The 20,317-nt window shown below is 39.9% G+C and overlaps 1 long non-coding RNA gene across 1 annotated transcript in view; it reads right to left on the reverse strand.

Moving 5' to 3' along the window:
• Positions 1-17,974: 17,974 nt before the first annotated feature.
• Positions 17,975-20,317, reverse strand: part of LOC143895959 (uncharacterized) — a 207,259-nt gene continuing 204,916 nt past the window's right edge. The window contains exon 4 of the long non-coding RNA XR_013256510.1: positions 17,975-19,715. This is a non-coding gene — a long non-coding RNA (uncharacterized LOC143895959). The remainder of the gene's footprint in view (positions 19,716-20,317) is intronic.

The raw sequence follows: 20,317 nt of genomic DNA on the forward strand, positions 1-20,317 counted from the left end.
GATCAACTATAGAATTATGGCGTAGGCAAGTAACGAGAAAGCGTAAAAAGTTTGATCCTCGGAGGAATTAACCATTGCAATCGCGGAGGCGACATCAACCAATCGCGGATTTAATTCAGTGCATCTCCATTGTCAGTTAAATTGTCGATTTTCACGTGTACTACATATCGTTACAAAAAGTGACTAAAAGTGTAGTCGCAACAAACTTTGCTGCTTCGAAAGTATAATCTTCCTCTAGGGAGAGACTAACGTTCAATTTAACCAACAGTCTTTAATCTTGCAAGTATATAACTAAGCTTTTTTTATACTATTTTCTGCCACTATCGCGAAGAGGCTGGCGATTTAAGCTTAATCGACGTGAAAAGTATACCTATAGTTTCGGTAGACAAGAAATCGGGTCTTCTCCGTTAATTCTGCTAACCGTCAAAGGATTCCTTATCTTATCCGGACCGTCACGGTATAATGGGGAACAGCATATCGTCATGACGTTTCGTCGTATCCAACCGATACGCAGATCTTAGGACGAAGGATCGAGTATTACCGACGCTCCGCTGGCTGCAAACTACCCCGCGGCGCTATTAAGACCAGGACAACAATCCCCAGTTCCGGTTTCTATGGTTCGAGAGCTTGTACTTTGGGTCACGAGCGTCCGTGAGATCGTAGCGTCGTTTCGGCATTGTACACGAAATTAATAATCGCGAAGCGGATAATATTGAGATTTCCAGCTGCATCAAATAGGAGCGCCTCTGGACCCCGCATAATTGCTCCAGCTAAAGTACTCCTCCGGTCGTCGGTCGTGATCCTGCGAACGAAATTCAACGGGATTTTCGTTCTAATGCATGATATCAGAATGCGCTAGAGTGGCTGGAGCGAAAATATCCGTATCCCTTGTGAATTCCAATATTCTCGAATAATGATTCTCGTCTTTGTCGACGCTACTTGAGTTCTTTACGTTATATCAAGTTACGTTACTCACAATATGTTACGCAATATGTTTTGGATGCGCAACCATATGTTTAAAATGAATGAGAACACTCCAGATATTCTATATATATTTTTTATATTTAAAGAGAATTAATATTTTTTGAATTTATTTCTGACATCTGTAATTGAAAGAATATCTGGTGAGTTTGCATACATAAGTGACTTTATACTCTGAATTCATAAATGACAATATATTCTTCCATATTATGACATTGAGTAGTCGATTATTTAGTTACTGCAGCGCAAACATCATATTCTTTTCTCAAAAATGTATTATTCATTGAAATGCTCAGTGAACAATGATTCTTCGATTGATGCAACAAACAGACGTGTCTAGATAGCAGGTGTAATGGAAAAAGCAAAATTGATTTGCCGGCGCAAAGTTTGACCGCGAGAATCAATCAAATTCTGGCATGTCTGATTTCTGCAACAATTGGAGCGTGTTGTTGGGATGCAGCCACAGTAATGTGGCACCTTCACTCTTTGTGCTTTTAAAGAGGTAAAATCATAAAATTTCGTATTAAATCTAGTCCTTATGTTTAGATAAACACACCTTGACTTAATTCTTTCAAATATTCTGCTTATTAGTTTTCCTTTCATGATTTCTGCTGATATATTTTTAATTTAAATTTTAGTTAACTCAGTTTTATCTTATTCTTTCATTGTTACATGGATTTCAGTGAAGGAACTTAAGTATTCGATAAAGATCCCCTTTGATTGACATAGAACAGTCATGACAGACGGCCTGTTTTCTGTAGAGCGGGGCGGAAAAAGGACACTCGCTCTAGGGAGTCAACGCGCCATTCCGACGATTTTATTCTCAACCGCGATGAAAGGCGAGCCTCGAGCCATCTCATTAAGCTCACGGAACGTCCGTTTCTTTTTACGTCTCTTCAAGGACGCTAGCCTTTATCTCGCGAGGTTAGTACGACGATAAAAGCCCGTGCAGGACTCGCACCACCTGATTCGTCGTAGAAGAGTTGTTTAGAAAAGAAAGTACTTCGTTACGCGGACCATTGTAGTCGGCCCCTTTCAGGAACGGCGCCGTTAACGACGCCGTCCGTCGAAGGACCCGATACGGACTTTCGAAATCAGAGGGCAGCGATTGCTTTTTACGATGATTATACATAGACGCGGTATATACTCGCGAATATTTTAAGTCGTCGCAAAAATTCCGTTGGTTTCTATAAAAATGGCGCTTAAACGGAGTGTTGTAAAACGCAAAAGAAGGATCCAAAGAATCTATAATTCTTACTTTAATAGTTAAATTAATTTAAAAGTTCAAAGATGAAAGTCTGAACTAGTAATTTTATAAATAAAATGAATGAAGATGAAAATATAATCAATGGACTATCACTATAATATTAAGCTATCGCTCATCAGAGACTCTCATCTGACAATGAGTTTTTGTGCATTTTATGAGAAGCGCAGCTAATTTTTTTAGTGCAATAATTTGATATTGAATATTTGAATAACGATACATCTTTATTGAAGTAAACAATTTAAAACATGAGTAACTTAATTTTCTTCATATATTCCAAATAAATTTATAGAATGTATTTCGAACTGATGAACTGATATTTTCGGATAAATAATCTGCTTCATACATACCGTTTATTAATTTCTCTCATTCGCTGCACGTGCTTTTAGGCTTTTAATAAATCCCCCGGATGTCGAAAGTATATCTCAAACGCAGAGAGAGACACAATGTTGTTACGTTTCGTGTTGCGTCGGGATTCTGAGGGCTGAAAGCGACGCTAAATAAATAAATGCAGTTTAAATGCATTTGTTTACGACAATGCCGTAAATATCTCTTGGTATGCTCAATAGTCTTGGAGGAAATTGCCAGCAGCGTGCAGTTGCGCCCGCACGCTAAGTACATCGCCCGCGGCAAACAAAGTGGCGTACGAAGCGAACTTAAAAATTCCTGCAACGTTTGAGACGCGGGCGTGTAATGGACCGTAATTTCTCCTTACTACAGTCGATTACCTTATTGTGCACTTGTTGCTCTAGCCTGTGTTATTTGTTTCCCGGCTGTTAGCATACCGCCGCTAAAATAATCCCGCGATAAAACTCATCGCGATTCTTCGGGGATCGCTCGCTGCCGTTTTTATTCGCTTCGTATACGCAACGTCCGCGCGCGCGAATGCTAAATTAAACGGGACGGGCTTAATGATCCGCGACACGTTGTAAAGCGCTTTTAATTCTTTACACCGCCGCAGGAACAGTCGGATTACCGTGGCGCGATCTGACTAACGACGCGGTACATTCCAACGAACGCAAAAGCATTCTAATGTGGCGAATTCGGAAATTCTCGCGCGCGGCAAGACGGGGCCCGACTGATAAATGAATTGCTTTGAAATGTGCAAAACTGAAAATTCGCTCAGTACGCAGTTTTTAATTTGCCGGTCGAACGGGCAGCGCGTAGGAAAGGGAAAGCTGGAAAGCACCATTGTTCCCGAGGAACAATTCATTCCGCGCGCACTCGGCTACCGTGGATTGATCGGCGAAACGGAGCCGAATGTTCGGCGGAGGAACAGCAAAAAAGAGAAGATGCTTCGCTCAATGAACAGATCGAAGTGAAATATAACTAGCTGCGCGCCAAATGGTGCAGCGTTGCGCGTGACTTTTAATTTTCCACTTCGGATAGCAACCTCCGAACGACGAGCTGCACGTCACGATCAATATAAAGACGTTTTTTAGCTTCCTGCTGTGAACAGTGTGTAAAAGATAGAAACAGAGGTAACAGTTTCTTGATTAAAATGTGCCCTGATTAAAGATTTTCGAGAAAAATCAAATACTTCTGACGTACGTAGAAAGAATATTATGATAGCACTTGAAGCACACAAGAAATGGAATTGATTTGATAAAAAATGTGAATAACTGCATGCGTTTATGAATGATATTTTATATATGGAAAATATGATCAATTTAAAAATACGTAATATATATTGGAAATTGAGAGATTGCGAGAAAATATCACGTCGATAGAAATAATTGAGGTCGAGCAATAAATCAATTGCATGGCTATATCCACGTAATTTATCGTGGACGTCTGGTATTTGTAAAAATAACTATATTTTAACTTGATATAGGTACTCGATTTAAACCTGCTACAAACGTAACCTGTGACAATTATGGAAATTATAACATAATAATGAACATAGTAATTAATATAAAATTAAACTTGTATAATTATTCGTACTATATTTGGTCCCAAATTATGGGATACTTTAAATAAACGTTATTCATTATTTGACCATCATATACGTGCAACGTTATAGTTAAACGGCTAAACAGCAACGGCATTAAACAGCCGAATCTATTTTCTATATATTTCCCTCTTTTAATAGAATTACAATGACGATTAACCGAAAGTATCTTCATTGTGGCGATAGAGATTCATTTGTAAAACGTTTACGAGGGAGAAAGACGAGCAAAATCGAGGGCATTGCGAGGCGGAAAAAAAGAGATCTTTTTCTTTTCCAAATATAACCCCGTGGTCGCGACGTTTAAAGCCCGCCGATCTCTCGATTCCGGCTGTCCTCGCAATGTAGACGTCGCGATGTCGCTCGAACAGACAACGATCGAGGGGTCGCACCGCCGCGCGCCGCCGAGTTCTCGTGTCATGGAGCGAGAGAATGAAGGGAAGCAGAGTCGAGGGAAGGTCGCGCTTCTTACACGATTTCTTACCGGCCCGCTTCCATTCGTCTTCTCGTTCCCCAGAGAGTTCGATCCCACGGCCGTCCTTTCTCTCGTGAAGCTCACCTTTTTCGAGATCCTCCCTCCCGCCGATGCACGTCACCCGTGGAAAATTCTTACCGCGGGGAGAACTTCGGACTTGCAGTTCTCTCATTTGTTCACGTCCATCGCGGAAACGGCATTTGGATATAATTTCTCTTAACATTTCGACCCGCGAACCCCATCTCGAGGTCCCTTCTCCATTGTCTCGCAGGTCATCGCTAGTTATCGGGATTGTTAATTCGTGGTTGATGATATATTTGAATGTCTTGATAATTATATAATTACATAATTTATAATGTAGTTAAACGAAGTGAAACGACGTTAACGAAGGCGCTACGGCGTGGAAAGGTGGAAATTGATTGAATAAGGATAATCACCGATTTTGATATGCGATATCCGACGCCGAGGACAATCGATGTACTGCTTCGTTTCCTCTTCACTATTTGATTTTTAATAAATGATTAGTAAATCGCGGAAGAAACAATCGATAAGATTAAATGCTGAGACCGCGATATTGCTGTAAAACAGAAAATGTGAATGGATATGTGGTGTCGGACTTCTGACTTGAGGAATATAATTACAAGCCTTTTATGATAAGCATTTTGCTATTTTTATATTTTGTTTGGCGTCTAATGACGTCGGCTGAGAGAAAAAGTAATGAGAATGCAGTAATGAATTAACATTGTTACATTCTCTATACACACAGTCTTTAATATTTTTTTTAATGAAATGAAATAACAGATAAAGCTTTATAGATGAAATGTACACCGCACGAAATTGTGTCAACGCCATCCTTCGCGTACCATATACTTAGGTCTGTAAATTTTGCATGATTTTATTTTCTTTAATGACGACGCGACAACAAGAAAGATTGAGCGAGTTAACGAAGCGCGCTCGCATTGTTAACTTGCCCATTTGCGGTAAAGGGGTTGCCCATTTTCGACCGAGCGGGGGGGAGGGAGTATATGATGTGTTTGCACACGATGAATTAAACGAACGTCGCCGCCGCGCCGTAACATTACAAGGACTATTTTGAAACATCGATCGCGTATCGAGGCCACGTCGACTGATTTATCACCGATCGTTTAACTCGCAGAGCCAATTTGTCGGGACCGTCAATTACGAAACAATCGACGAACAATTAAGCAATCGCTCCGCGGAATCAATTGATAACACGTTCGGCGTAAGGCATGGGAATTTTAAAAATTACGAAACTTTTGTCTCGTTTGGCTCTAAATGGTTTTACTTATTGCGCCCGATTGTCTGAATTTGATTATGGATATGTCCGGGGGCGTGTTTTCCCGATGTGTTCCGCCTCGATAATTTCATCCCTAAAAAGGGAGAATACGCGAACTGGCGAATGATTGGATAATCGACTTGTGGAATAACGAGAAATTAATCCGATAAACTGCTGCGGGAAGCGATTGTGGCCCAAAGACTTTATGAAAACTGCTTTTGCTTATTTATATAAATAATTGTACAGATTTAATTGTCATCGCGAAATGAGAGTATCCTGCCTTACAATCATTATGCGCGTACGTATTACATAGAGAGAGAGAGAGAGAGAGAGAGAGAGAGAGAGTGTGTGTGTGTGTGTGTTGAGAACAGAAAAAAATATGATATTTTCAAATTGGCAATTTAATTAATGATATACAACCAACAATGTGTGACGTTATGCAATCTATATTTTATTGTGTATAATTATACAAAGCGAAGTTTTCCGCGGAGGCGGAATCGGGGACGCTGATTAAAGAGGAACTCCAGAGGATAGTGAGGCAGAAAGAGAGATAGGAACTTGTGCGCCGCCGCTATATTTCTGCGTAATGATCTATAAATTTGCAAGACGTCAACTCGCAGGCTTATCACACTTCACGACTTATCTATAGCGTATTAAAATTCATTAGGACACATTATCCGCTTCGGTACAGAATAATAAAGTGAGAAGAACCATAAATTTCACTGAATATTCTCACAGCCGCCTACACAGACGTTCAAAGAAGTGCAAAATTGTATAATGCACTGGTAATTCATGTTATCGCAAACAATAATACAAAAGACACTTTTGTAAGAATTCTCATAATCAAGTTTGTCTAATATTTGCTATAAAGAAAATGTTACTGTTTCATTATTTTTGTTTTATGATATTTATTTATACACATATTTCGCACGTTTTTGTCGCGTGAACATATCTTCCTTAATATGTATATCTTGACCTTTCCTTTTCTATGAGTTACTCTTCTTTGTCAGGTTGATTAAGAGAGCCCCGTCATGGTAGCCGGTAACTTTAGCAAGGCAATAATTCTGCCCGTTGCAAGTCTTGCACGTCTAGTATAAAAGGAAATAAGATCCTTTTATTTTCCACGGTTCATGAATTTATGCTAAGATCATCAACATGACTTTCACGAAACGAATACTTGAGAGTACATTGATTCTCCGAATAAAAAGTTTTCTGTTCTATAACAAAGAGAGATAGAATATTATATTGTATTATGAGATAGGAAAATACTCAGGAAGAAAAATCTGATATACTATGGAACAGCATACAAATAATAATATCTGCTTTAATCGTTACATAGGTCTGTTATCGAACGACATGTGGTTTCTACGAGGATAATTACCTAAAACTACTCTGTTTCTAAACACTATACGTATTATGCAAGATATTAATGTGAATTATTATTACGTTGAGCATATAAACATATTGTCAAATAAATAGTATTTACAAGTTATAAGACAAGTTTCAATATTTTAAGATAATACTACGAAAAGAACAGGTTTTTTCCTTTAAGAAATTTTGTATCATTATTAGCTAAAAGTTGGTAGTTTGATACATTGGAAAGTTGATGCGACTAAAACGCAATTTTTACGGATCATTGTTCGAAATTGAAGTAGAAAAACATATAAAATTTGTTTTTAAATCTAGGTCACACGAAAAGTATGCAAATTGGTTTCTGGTTTATGTATCCTCCGAAGAGCACTGAAACAGTTTAAGAGCGGATCTCTCTATCTTGATAAAATAAAATATCGAATAAAAAGCTACATATGATATATACTATATGTGTGTATGTCTCTCTCTCTCTCTCTCTCTCTCTCTCTCTCTCTCTCTCTCTCTCTCTCTCTCTCTCTCTCTCTCTCTCTCTCTCTCTCTCTCATATATATATATATATATATATATATATATATATATAAAATATGTGTGCGTGTGTGTGATCTATATACGTATTTAATTAGAAACATATTTTCCGTTATGCGTCTGAAATTATACGTCAGATTATTAATTAAACGTAAGGTTATACTTGATTAATACTACCCGCACATTTCTCCGCAATAGGATAACTCTATCATAAATATGAAACATGATGCATGTCATATTATGCTAAACGGATGCAATTTACATGCCGTATATGTATGGTGCTAAGCTAAATAGGATAAATTTCACAAAGCAACATGTTATTTTGTCATAGGAGAAAGAGAAATAATGGTACGTGCTCCACGAACCGCACTAATTATCAACATTATTTTAATGTCAGATACAATATAATACTGAAATTTAATATGCTACTATAATTAAATATTCTCTCAATGCTCACGATTACCATCAAAGTTTTCTCGAATCTATTCTTTTCTTTCTTTCTCTCGTTTTGTTTTTAGTATCATAAATATTTAGTTAACAACTCAACTAGTTATTTAATTAGCTGGATGACTTATCGGGGCTATCACTCGCTGTTACTTCCTTTCTGCGTTCTTTTGACGTAATTAATTAACTCGATTGATAAACTTAAAAATTCGCCATAAGACATACTCAACCTCAACACTACGAAATTAATCCCAGCAGGACTCATTTCGCCGAGCTTCGCGCTAATAGTTCGTAACACCGTCATAAATTAATCTCGGACGGTCGTTACGGTACCTTCGAATGGTCCATAGCCACAGGGACATGATCATAAACGGCATATCGTGACGTACATGCCCCACGTGCATCTCTAACTAAATAAACAACGCACGTTTAGCTGAAAACGCTCTATTCGCTAAAAATTACAAGTATAGTGAGTAATAATAAGTACGCACGGAGTCGCTTGCTATCTTTTTATCGACATTTATTTAGATATTAAAAATGTAAGAAATCAAATTACAGAGATTATCGATCTCAGTGCGAGTTCAACAAAGTTACATTAAAAATTGCGTTGAAAGTATCGACGATAAGTGGAAGGTAAGCAATAGTGAAACTTGAATGACCTCTATTGTAAAAAGGTCGCTGCTGGTAATACGCCATTCGCGATCACACATTCTGCTATAAAATGTACTGGTTCATATAGAGAAAATAAAAGTCAGAAGCTATCGCTCACCAAGATTTAACGTATACGCTGATATTGCGTGTGCAGCAAGATGATTGAATACAAATTTCGACATATCTATTGCGAGCTGCAGTGACGTCGCCAATTAAGAATCATGCAATAACCCGACGATAGTTCATACTTTTGATGAGAACCGTATCGTTTAGTGAGCAAATATTTGTACGGCGTGAAACATCAATAGCGCGTGCATTTATAACGTATACAGTGCTGCACACATATACGTTACGATCGAACAATAATATCTCCATGATGAAAGAAGCGAGTGCTTTCTTCTTGCGATCATATACACCCCCTACATGCTTATATAGCACAGCTACAAATCTACATCCTGATAAACTGTCATTTACACAATTTGAACAGTTTGATTTTTATTATATTACTGCAATATTATTATTATATATACTTATAGTAAAGTTTTCCAAATAAAATTTTAAATCTTTATTTCATTTTTTTAAAACATACAAGTACATTTTAAATTATAATGTTTTTGCCTTATCTTTTCTCTACTTGAAACGTTTAATAAATAACGAAGACAAAAATCGTTGAGTCCAGAGAAATAAATTATTTAATGATATTCGCGCCCCGACTTTTTCGCGCTCAAATCTCACATCAGCAAGACGGGAATGATTAAAACTGAACAGTGTACCTCCTGTCTTCTTCGGTCGTGGTTTTTTCCCGGCCCAAACACGCAAAAGAAAGGGGGAGAGGGTTCGCGAAAAAGTTTCCGGCTGAAGGCAAACATAAGCGGCATTCTGCGTAGCCGGCAAACAATTCCGAGGGAACACCGGTGGGCCGTTTGCATTACTACTCCAATCCCCTTGAATCCGCGGGGTAAGAAGTTCAGCGATATCTCGAAACTCGAGGGAAATATGCTTATAGCGGGGAAACGGTAATCGAGCGACAACGCTAAAGCGAAATAGAACCCCCGGCTCTCCTCGTCCCTCTCGCGTATCGTCGCTCTTGTCGTCTCGTACCCTCTTCTTCGACGGTGGCGGTTCCGCCTTCGTCGAAAATCAAGTCGTTTGAAACTTTTTACGCGTCTCGCGGTCGAACGGTCATAAATGTTGAAACTCCTAATCAATTTCGTTTATAGGAGGTAGAAGCCGCACTTTGCGTTTCGCTGAGAAACGCATGCGCGGTTAAGTGTAGCCGAAACTTTCCCGTGGGCATTGCTTATCGACTGAGCATCTTTTTCTACGAAACCGCTGGATAGCCGAAACAAACGCCATAGATTCGGTTCGGTAGCGGTCTATCCTATTAGAGCTATAGAGCGAAATATTATCGAGTGGAAATTATTGAGTACACGATATTCAGCGCTCGAGGCGATAAACGTGGCACCTGATCCGTAGATCGTACTTTTTTATTTTTCAGATATTATATAATAATATTTAATTTTACAGAGTGCATAATAACTTATCGAAAGTATATGCGATTTAATTGATTGTAAATAATAACGACAGCTAAATCTAGCAACTCGAGGGAACGTGGAGAACATTTTCCAAAAATGTTGTGGAAGTTTTCTTTACGTAGTCGCGTAAAGAGAGCGGCGTCAGCTTCGCGACCGAGGAAACTACCTATATTTTTATTTTCGCAAGTTCGTAAAACGCGGAATAAACTGCCATCAAAGCCACGCGAGGTAGGCGTGATACGAGAAGCCTGTCTAAGGAGTAAACTTGAAAAGTTTATTTTTCGGAGCAGGGGAAGAGATGTTCGCAGCTTCGGCTTCCGCTTTTGCTATCGGCGATTGGAGGATAAGATGCGAGGTGACACATTCACATTTGAGAAAAAAAAGAGACGAAGAAGCGAAGAGGAGAAGACGTGCGGCAGTAGTACACACGCTTGATAAGAAGACAGCGAGAGAACAGCGACGGCGATGGACGCGTAACCGAAATGGCAGGTTGCCAATTCCATCGCGCATTAGCGAAGAGGTGGAGAGTGTGATTTGTGAGCGTGGCGGTCAACGATCGTGGACGCGCGTATTTTCCGATGCACGTACTGCAAGAAAAACGCGCGACTCCCACGCTTGCCGCTCCGCGCTTTCTACACACGGACAGCAATAACGAAGTTATACTGGCGCGCGGGATGGACGGGATAGACGGGATAGACGGGTGTGTGTGGCGGGTGAGCAACGTCGATGATGCCGACGTCGAGCTGCAGACCCGACAAACACATCAAGAGCCGTATACCGTGGGGATTAACCCGGGGAATTTATGAGCTCTCTTTTCGCGTGAAAACGTATATCGACTTGCCGAAATGCTGAGAGAGCCGGAACTACCTCTCTGAACGGGCGAAAAAATCACTACCACCCCCGAATACGCTCCCGTGGGAACGTCGGGAGGATGTGCATCGTTCTGGGTAAAAACACTTCTGACGATTCGCAAGCTTTGTATTGCTTCGCGCGATGCGTATAATATGTTATAGAAAGGATCGTTATCCTAATGGTGGGGCATTTTTGCAAAACGTTTCCTGGAGGGGGTTCTGTTGTTTGTTGCTGCAAGTATTTCCGTGCACGGATTAAATACTATGGAAGCTATGACAGTTTTATTGAAAATAAAAATTGCCGAAAATAAAAAGCAAGTGACGTATACAGCAAAAGTTGTTTATCGAGCACAATCGAAGCAACTCATGCGTTTGACTTTATTAAAAAAAAAACTGTTATCTATTATGATACCTTTATGATGCCGTCCTTTCAATAGAGAAAACCGATAAAAACCGATAAAAACAGTAGAAAATTTTCGAAACCTGCTTTTCATCATTTTAGATTCGGAGGCTGGAGATTTTCTAAATTGATAAATTTTTATGAAACAATGGAGAATTTAGAAAGTAAGAATACCGCATACTTTCCAATATTTTAATCGTGCGATAGCTAGACGAGGTGCTTCAAATTTAATGCCAAGATAATGCCTTATCGACACGCGCGTCGAAATGAAAAAGTCAATAACAGATATTTCCTTGCGTGACAAACATAACTTTTTCCCACTTTTTCCCGGGACACAGTCCACAGATGGAAATAACGCTAGCAAACGTGTGCACACATAAAGGATGAACAAGAAAAGGAGGAGACGGGTCGCGGGAGGATGATAGCCGCGCAACTGGCGATAGCAGAAGAGAGATAATATATACTCGCGTCGCCGCGCCGCGAGAAACCCGAAGCGATCGGTATGAATCCTATATCGCCGAGCGGCCTACTACGAAGTCTCGTCATGTTCGGCACGAAGCGTGGAAGACGTTGGGAAAAGGGGGAAGGGTGGCATACCAACGAGACCCCGCGGTAGTTCGGTATCATAGACCACACCATCGTACCCCCATCCCACCATCCGCCGTCGTCTCCTCCGTATCTTCCAGGAAGGATCCTTGCGGAAAGGATCCTTGCGAGCGAGAGCGGCGCTCACGCTGGCGCTTAATATTAAAACCCCTTATATGTCCTTCGTGTGTTCCGCGCTCTACCGACGGCATAGATTTACATAAAAGAAGCTGCAATGAGAGAAAGAGAAAGAGAAAGAGAGCATCACAAAAGGATGCAGCAGCGCATCCTGTGTGTTGGTATGAGGCTTGTCGAATATAAAGTTAGCACCGCAAAACTGATAGATTTTTACCACTAAGACCAATCATATGTGAGATATCATCATGAAATTCGTGAGATTCATAAGACCACGTGGACGTTATCGTGCACTCGTTCGCGATGTCCATCAAGTTTCGCAACGTTCGCACCACGTGACCGTACTTTTTAAAGATACAGGATACCTAACGATGCACTTTTACATCCAACCTTAACAAGAATAAAGAAATAAAATTGAATTTATAGTATGTTATATAATATATGTTTACTACACAAAACGGATAAAACCATGAATTATATTATACACGAGGAAATCACTAACATTCAAGTGGGTTGCTGTTGCGCGTGTTTGTTTCAGCACTGACGTCTGCACGTTCGGAATTCGCGCCGTTATATACTTTTTCTTCACACGTCCTACGTGTGCTAAGCGCGAAAAGTCTAGCCGAACCACCGTTGTCCGATCGCCAGCCAGCCTCTGTGCCCGCGACAGCGACCGCGGCGCGGCGGGCTCAGTGACTTAAGGGATTACAGGATGCCGGATTACATGCCACGCAAATAATTCAAAGTGATGCTGGATAATAAATTCCGACGATACCGAGCGACACGACGAGCTTGTCGCGCGTGACAAAATGCGTAGAAGAAGCACGATGTACATTGGATGTCCACGGATGCATCGCGCCAATCTACAGATTTCTCAGTTTGAAGACTTTATTTTCAGGCACAACTCAATAATTAAATCTCGTTTCTTTCATAATTTTCAACGGAAAACTTTTTAGTATACCGAAATGCGAATAAAAATCTTGTTGAACAAGTACTCGTTTGAAATTAAATAGAAAATGAAATTTTATTTATTAAGTAAACGCGCAATTAAGCACGTTTGACTCTTAAAGACTACTTTTTCTTATTACTCGTTAATTTTTTATATCGAGAGTTTTCATATAGTTAATTAACTATTTAATTGAATTTTTTATACATTTATATCTCTGCAGCAATAAAGTGCTTGTTTATAACTAAAAAATCGCCAAGACAATTGAATATATTTCTATATCAAATCAGCGGGCTTATTAGAGAAATTGTTCGATAGTCGCAGTAAAGGGAAAATTTTAAAGAAAAATTAATTAAATATATGTAAACAATAATTCTACTATATTACATTGCAAACGTATATTTACCGCGCAGAGAAAAATTGCATTATCGTTCCGCTTCTTTCTTTTAGGGATGGTATTTGATTTACCATTCGCAACTCTGCACGTTGCAAAATCCAGCCTTTGAGGATTTATTGTGTTAATGCTTGTTACGGAGATTCGTGCGCGTGCCCGTACCACCCTCCATATTCCTGCAGCAATATTAACGTGTCCTCCTGGGAAATTTTTTTCCGCGTACCGTACACATCCACACTCGTAAACGTTTGCCGCTCGTGAACCATTGAAGGGTTGTTACACGTTGGTATGTTTGTTATTAACTTCCGATGGCGGCCTTTGAGAGACACCGCTAGCCTCCTGCCTCCACCGTGTTTCAATTACAGCGCGGGAAAGTCTGGACCGTGCCATGCATTCTAACTAAATTGCATTATACGCATTTAGGAGTTTTGCCATCAAATACTTAATGTTTATTAAAGATGATAATTTGCCGGTTTGCATGCACCTCGCCGACTCTAGCTGATGATAATTTGATATACTGAGTACACGTAATGCGGTTAACGTTCTAGCGCAAAAATCTGTTTTCCGACTGCGACTGCGCGTTGTTATTAAAGTTGTACGATCGGCTCTGCTCTTTCCTTAATAAAATGCAATTTCGTCCTAATTTGATTAAACCAGCACTCTTATTCTTTTATCGTTTCCTTTTCTTTTTGAAGAAAAGTGGCATTTTTAAGCTCGTTAAAGAATATATAATCAAGCTTTATTGAAACTTCTAAATTGCAACACGCTTTGTAATAAACATTATACATTATACATTTTTTTCTTAACTTGATTAAAATTTTTTTTGCCTGAAAAATGATATTGTACAATATTTAACGTTTTATGACACCACCTTCTTTTCGTGTATACTTATGATCACGTTTTTTTAACTCGTTCGATTAAATGATTTATTTTCTTGCGAAACAATGTTACACTATTATACGTACTATTACGAAGTTTACGTACTTTCGCTTCGAAAATTGCTTCTTCCCCGCTACTTCCCGTAGACTATCGTCGTTGTCGAAAGTATACTTAAACTACCGAGCAACTGCTCCCAGCACTTATAATTACTTTCCGCCAATTAATATCCCCTCGAATTAGTTCAACAACTTGCAAACATTTTGTATATACCGCCGCGCTTTCTCCATCGCCCTGTTCTCTCATTTATTCCGCAACCGACTGTCTACCGTCTCGCATTCCATCCGAGAACTTCCGTTCACACGTTCGGTTCAATTTAGCAAAACGATCAGCAGGAGACGCTGAAAACGTACCGAGACGGTGGATGCGCGAGCTTATTCCAAAGAGAATTGCCAGCGACTCGATAAATATGGAATGACGTATAATCGGGCGTTTCTTGTTTTAGAATATTGCCATCGAGGATTCGCAAATAATAACGCGAACAACCGTTACACTTTATAGGAATAATTATTATTAATTATTGAATGTTATTATTCCAGTCTCAATATAAAGTCGAATGCAATCTACATCAATTATACGTCACACTCTTTGCATAACATTAATACTGCGTCGGTATAATTATTCAAACGTGATGATATTATTGATCGCAGCTGTTTCAGTAAAATAAATGGAGTATAGGTATCCGGTATCATCTCTGATAAAAACAAATAAAACGTAAAATAGAAGTATAGATTGCAGCAGGTCCAATCGACCTGCGATCGATCGATTGCACGCGTTTCTCATGCGTATACGTTGATTATTTATTTATTTGACAACATAATTTTAGACATTATTTGATTTTCAAATAATGCAAGCGTCTCAATTTGAGCAATTCCGGCTCCCAGTAAATTGTTATTTTCTGTATAAATACGCAATGCGTTGTATTCGCATTTTATATCGATAATCTTCAGTAATTTATCGAAGCATAGTCAATAGTCAATAGCGAAGCATAGCGAAGCAATACATTCTGCGGATTTGCCAAATAAATCCCACGTAAGCGTTTCTCGTAATATTTTAATGTATGTCAACGAGTTAGATTTGTTTGCAAATTGGTGTTCGAAGAGTCGAGAGAAAATATTCAAATAATATACACGTAGATAATCTCGTGTATTATGCTGATGCTAAATGCTGAAGAAAGGGATTGTATAATATTATGTTATTATTTACTACGCAATAATCGATTCGTGCTTTTATTCATCTCGCTAAAACTCGCACGATTAAAAGCATCAAAGATTACGCGGAGCGCGCGTAATAATACCTTCTTATAATTCCGTACGGGAAACTCCGCTCGGTTTTATTAGTTTCTTACCCGTGTTAATATCCAATTATCGCCACGGGCAAACTCCAGCCGGTTGAACTTGCCAGTTCCCGTTGCGGCCATGGAGGACACGTTTGTAGAAACTTCGTCGACGTACGGAAACCGCGAGTGCGTGAGCTCTCGGTGTGTACGCGCGTAGTGGTATGCAGTCGGCCGCAACGCAACCCCCTCAGGCTGCGCACCGCCACTCGCATACCTCTCTCCGGGTATCCAATCCTGGGAGCCGTGCTACCCTAGGACTTCGTTAATTTAGAATTAATACCCCGGCCGGTGCACCCAACCCGGACTTGAATCCGCAAAGGAAAGCGCGATTCTCGGGTTTTGCGAGATTTGTGAGGGTCTGAGTGATCGTTAAAGGCGGGTTCATTACGGCTGCTGTACGGCGTGAGTTTAACGTGCGAAAACGCGGGGGAGGGGAGGAGTAGGAGTATTGATTTTAATTTATGCGTTTTAATATTCGCCCTGACCGTTCTTCGTAGCGCGATATCGTGGAATGGCAAATGTTATGCGAAAGATATTCTACCACGCAGTTTCCTCACGCATCTCTTCCCCGAGCGTAAAGTTTCGTGTTCGCTTTATATCGAATTAGAAGTTTTCAATTGCAGAATTGTTTGGAATTTACAATAGTGAGATACATGCAAAAAATACAAAAATACGCTTGCAGTCGTTATAACGTAGTTGTAGTATTGTCATGTTTTTTTTTTGTAAACTGTCAGTATTACCGAAAAGTAATGAGATAAACGTGAAGAAATTTATGTCGACAAGATAAATTTGTAATACAAAAATCTTTCTCTGTAGGATAGGATAGGGTACGTAGATTTGTTATTCGTGCATTTATATTCTCGGTGGCATTTATATATTTTTGTCTTCTCAACACAATTGCTCTAAAGAGATATACGGGAACGCGGCAAGCAATCTGCAGAGAAGAGTCCATCTCCATCCTTATCCGCAGAAAAACAATTCCATCACGAGGGAAGCACATCTTTCCTCTCCGCGCGCACACACACATACACACATACACCCACACACACATACGTTGTTTAGAATGCAGATAAAAATCTATTGGCTAGTGTTCTTGTTCCATATTCGTGTAAGCTTTCACCGCGATATACCGCAGAAGAATACCGCAGACTTTTATTGTATTTTTTCCCCACTTTCTTTTCTCTTCTTCCTTCTCTGCTGCCTCTCCTTTCCTATTATCCTCGCACCGCTATAATTTCGGTATTCGAAAAGGACAACCGACTGACGGAAAATTTCTGCATAAGCATGCTCGGGAAAACACACGTCAGCATTTTTCTCACTTTCGCGGAGATTAATGTTTAAACGTTAAACGACGCTCGGGTGATATAGGCTTTAATTAAAGCCAATTTTAAGCTGAACTGATAACGGCATGTATAAAATCAAATATAACTTTAAAATATATATAAATACATTATGAAATGCAAAAAATTATTGTTTGTAATACTATCGTGATAAATTACACGTACAAGGATAGAAGTTAAGCTTACGTGAATAAATATATGACTGTGAATAAATGTATAAAAATGGTTAAACAATGTCATTTTATCTCTTTCGACAGACAGACACATTATCATACCACAATCTACTTTAGTTATTCTGAATTTCTGGCAGTTCTCCCTTTCGGTACACCGCAGTCGTCGTAAATTTCGCGGGACGTCAGTAATGAACCTAACACCTTGCCATAGCATTAAATGAGATTATATGAGATTGCAGCCCGGACAGGCTCGGACAAAATCAAATTTCTGCTGAAAGGACCGCCGTGTGTACCGATAGTAACCGCCGGAATCGGAACAAGCTTAAAACGAACACCTCGCTTGCACGTCCAACCACGTCTGGTCGCGGCGTCAAGCTTCTCCGCTTCTCTCTCTCTCTCTCTCTCTCTCTCTCTCTCTCTCTCTCTCTCTCTCTCTCTCTCTCTCTCTCTCTCTCTCTCTCTCTCTCTCTCTCTCTCTCTCTCTCTCTCTCTCTCTCTCTCTCTCTCTCTCTCTCTCTCGGCGAGTAAATATTGGTCCCTATTCCGTTGTAAATTTACGCCCTATTATCGAGCTTGTGACGTATCTATTCTAAAGTGTACGATGTTAGGTAGCGATTTATACTTGACTCTATAACCTCCTAAAAGCGAGTGGTTAACGCGGTCTACCGAGCTCTTAACTCGGAATTACTATCGGTTTTGTTAGTTCGCTTTATTAATACGCGAATTTCGATATGGATGAATAATGACGTACAACAGCAACATGTGATGAATAATCATTCAGATGCAAATTAATGTAAAACTTTCACTGTTTTCGTTTCTCTAAAATAATCATTTAAATCATTATTAATTAGTAACGCATTTCATTTAAATGAAATACTCGAAACGTCACCAAAATGCAGCGGTCATGAATTCGTAATCCGTAATTCGTTTAGTTAGAAATAATTCCAACGTGCATTTAATGTATTTTTCCTCTTCGACTCGACATTTCGCGTTTGAATAACACGCCGCGTTATCGAACGAACGTGAATTTTCAATAAATCGAACGAGCTACGCGGTTTTTCGCGGTGCTAGCGCGATTATGTAATTCCCGTTACTTTATTCCCGCCGTGATTTATCGTTAACAACAGTGGTGAGTACCGCGAAATATAAACATTCGTTCGTCCGGTGATACGCCGCCAGTAAATCATCGTCTACGCGACATTTTCAGCTTCATTTCTCCAGGATTCCCGCGCGTTGTAAGCGTAGGCGATACCGGAGCGCATACCATCGACCTCGCCATAATACGAGAGGCGAAGTTACGGGGCGGCTTCGTGAGCGGCAGGAGTGAGGCCACCGTACACACTAAAATATTCCCAGACCGGTTTAGTCCACGTGCCCGCCGGTCCGGGCCCCATTGTTTATTACATCCCGGATGCGTTGTTTGCTGAAAAAGTTCGCCGCCATGAATCAGGCCGCTGCCAGCGACCATTGTTACCGCCGTACTTATCCAGCGCGAGAACGGAACGATGCATTCTCTCCAGCGAGAGCCTCCACGCTTCTCGTTTCTTTTTTTTTCTTATCTCAGACGTCCCGCCGAGGACCTGGAAAACGGGGTCACCGTCAGGATATTCCGCTGTTAACGAGCATTAATTTCGACCATTCGCAAACGATTATACGATCGAGGAACGATGCTTGAAGGCTATTGACTGACAATGATTAAAGTGGGCGTTCAATAAGAAGGGAACGCGGTTTATATATCGTACGATCGTTTTCGAAAGAAATTCGGAAGATGCCTTTTCCTTTCGTTTCCGTTTGCCTACGCAACAGAGAACTTCCATATGGTTACGAGAGGAGGCTGGAAAATTAATCGTTCTCGCGGCGGAGTCCGACCATAAAATCGAAAAGTCGTCCCATATCTTAGGTATTAGCTTGACGTATTATTATGGAATTGCCGTCACGTGCGCGTCGACGGACGATCGAAAACGCATCAGGCGACTTCTCCTTGTCTGCGAGTTAAGTCACTCCGACGACTTGGTAACAGCCTTCTTGATCGACTCTAATCCTAAAGAGTTTCCAATATCTGATAGTTCGCGGAACGTCCTTGATCGGCATTGTGCTTAACTCTCTTCCTTTTTTTCTCGTCCAACTGCAAAAAGAGAAAATTCACAATCTTAGCTGGGATGAAATTTTACGCCGTGCAATTACGAATCATATTGCTCTCGATCAAACTATTTTATCGAGAGCAATCGCAGGCAATCATTGTCTGTGCGAAATGCTCCATTTTGTTCAAGTAATGAATTGATCTCACTCGCTGTGTATATTCCAACAATGATCTCTTCGCGTTTGCAACGAGATAATTTCTGGAACAAATTATTATATTTTATGAAATTTCACTAAATTGATTGTATTTTATGTAACCGGTCGTATAATAAGAAATCTTATCAAATTAGCGTAATATTTCTACTTAGCTTAATTAAAAAATAGGAAGACAGCGATTATATATATATTTTACACAGTAAATTTATAATTACAATATCCGATAAATGCTCGATGAATTTTGATACGTTGTTAAATCTGAAAGCTGCCTTTTCTAGTAAGAAACAACCCAAACTAGTCTGCATTGATCTCCACAACCGAAACAGTATACTATATGTATTAGACAAAGCGTTCTACTTAGCACAGACATCCAACACACTATTCCTGACATTTCCGGCAAATGATTTAGACAGTTCGTGTTAAGATCCCGTG

This window comes from Temnothorax americanus, unplaced genomic scaffold (assembly GCF_048541705.1).
Source record: "Temnothorax americanus isolate GAGA-0224 unplaced genomic scaffold, ASM4854170v1 Scaffold17, whole genome shotgun sequence".
Lineage (NCBI taxonomy): Eukaryota > Metazoa > Arthropoda > Insecta > Hymenoptera > Formicidae > Temnothorax > Temnothorax americanus.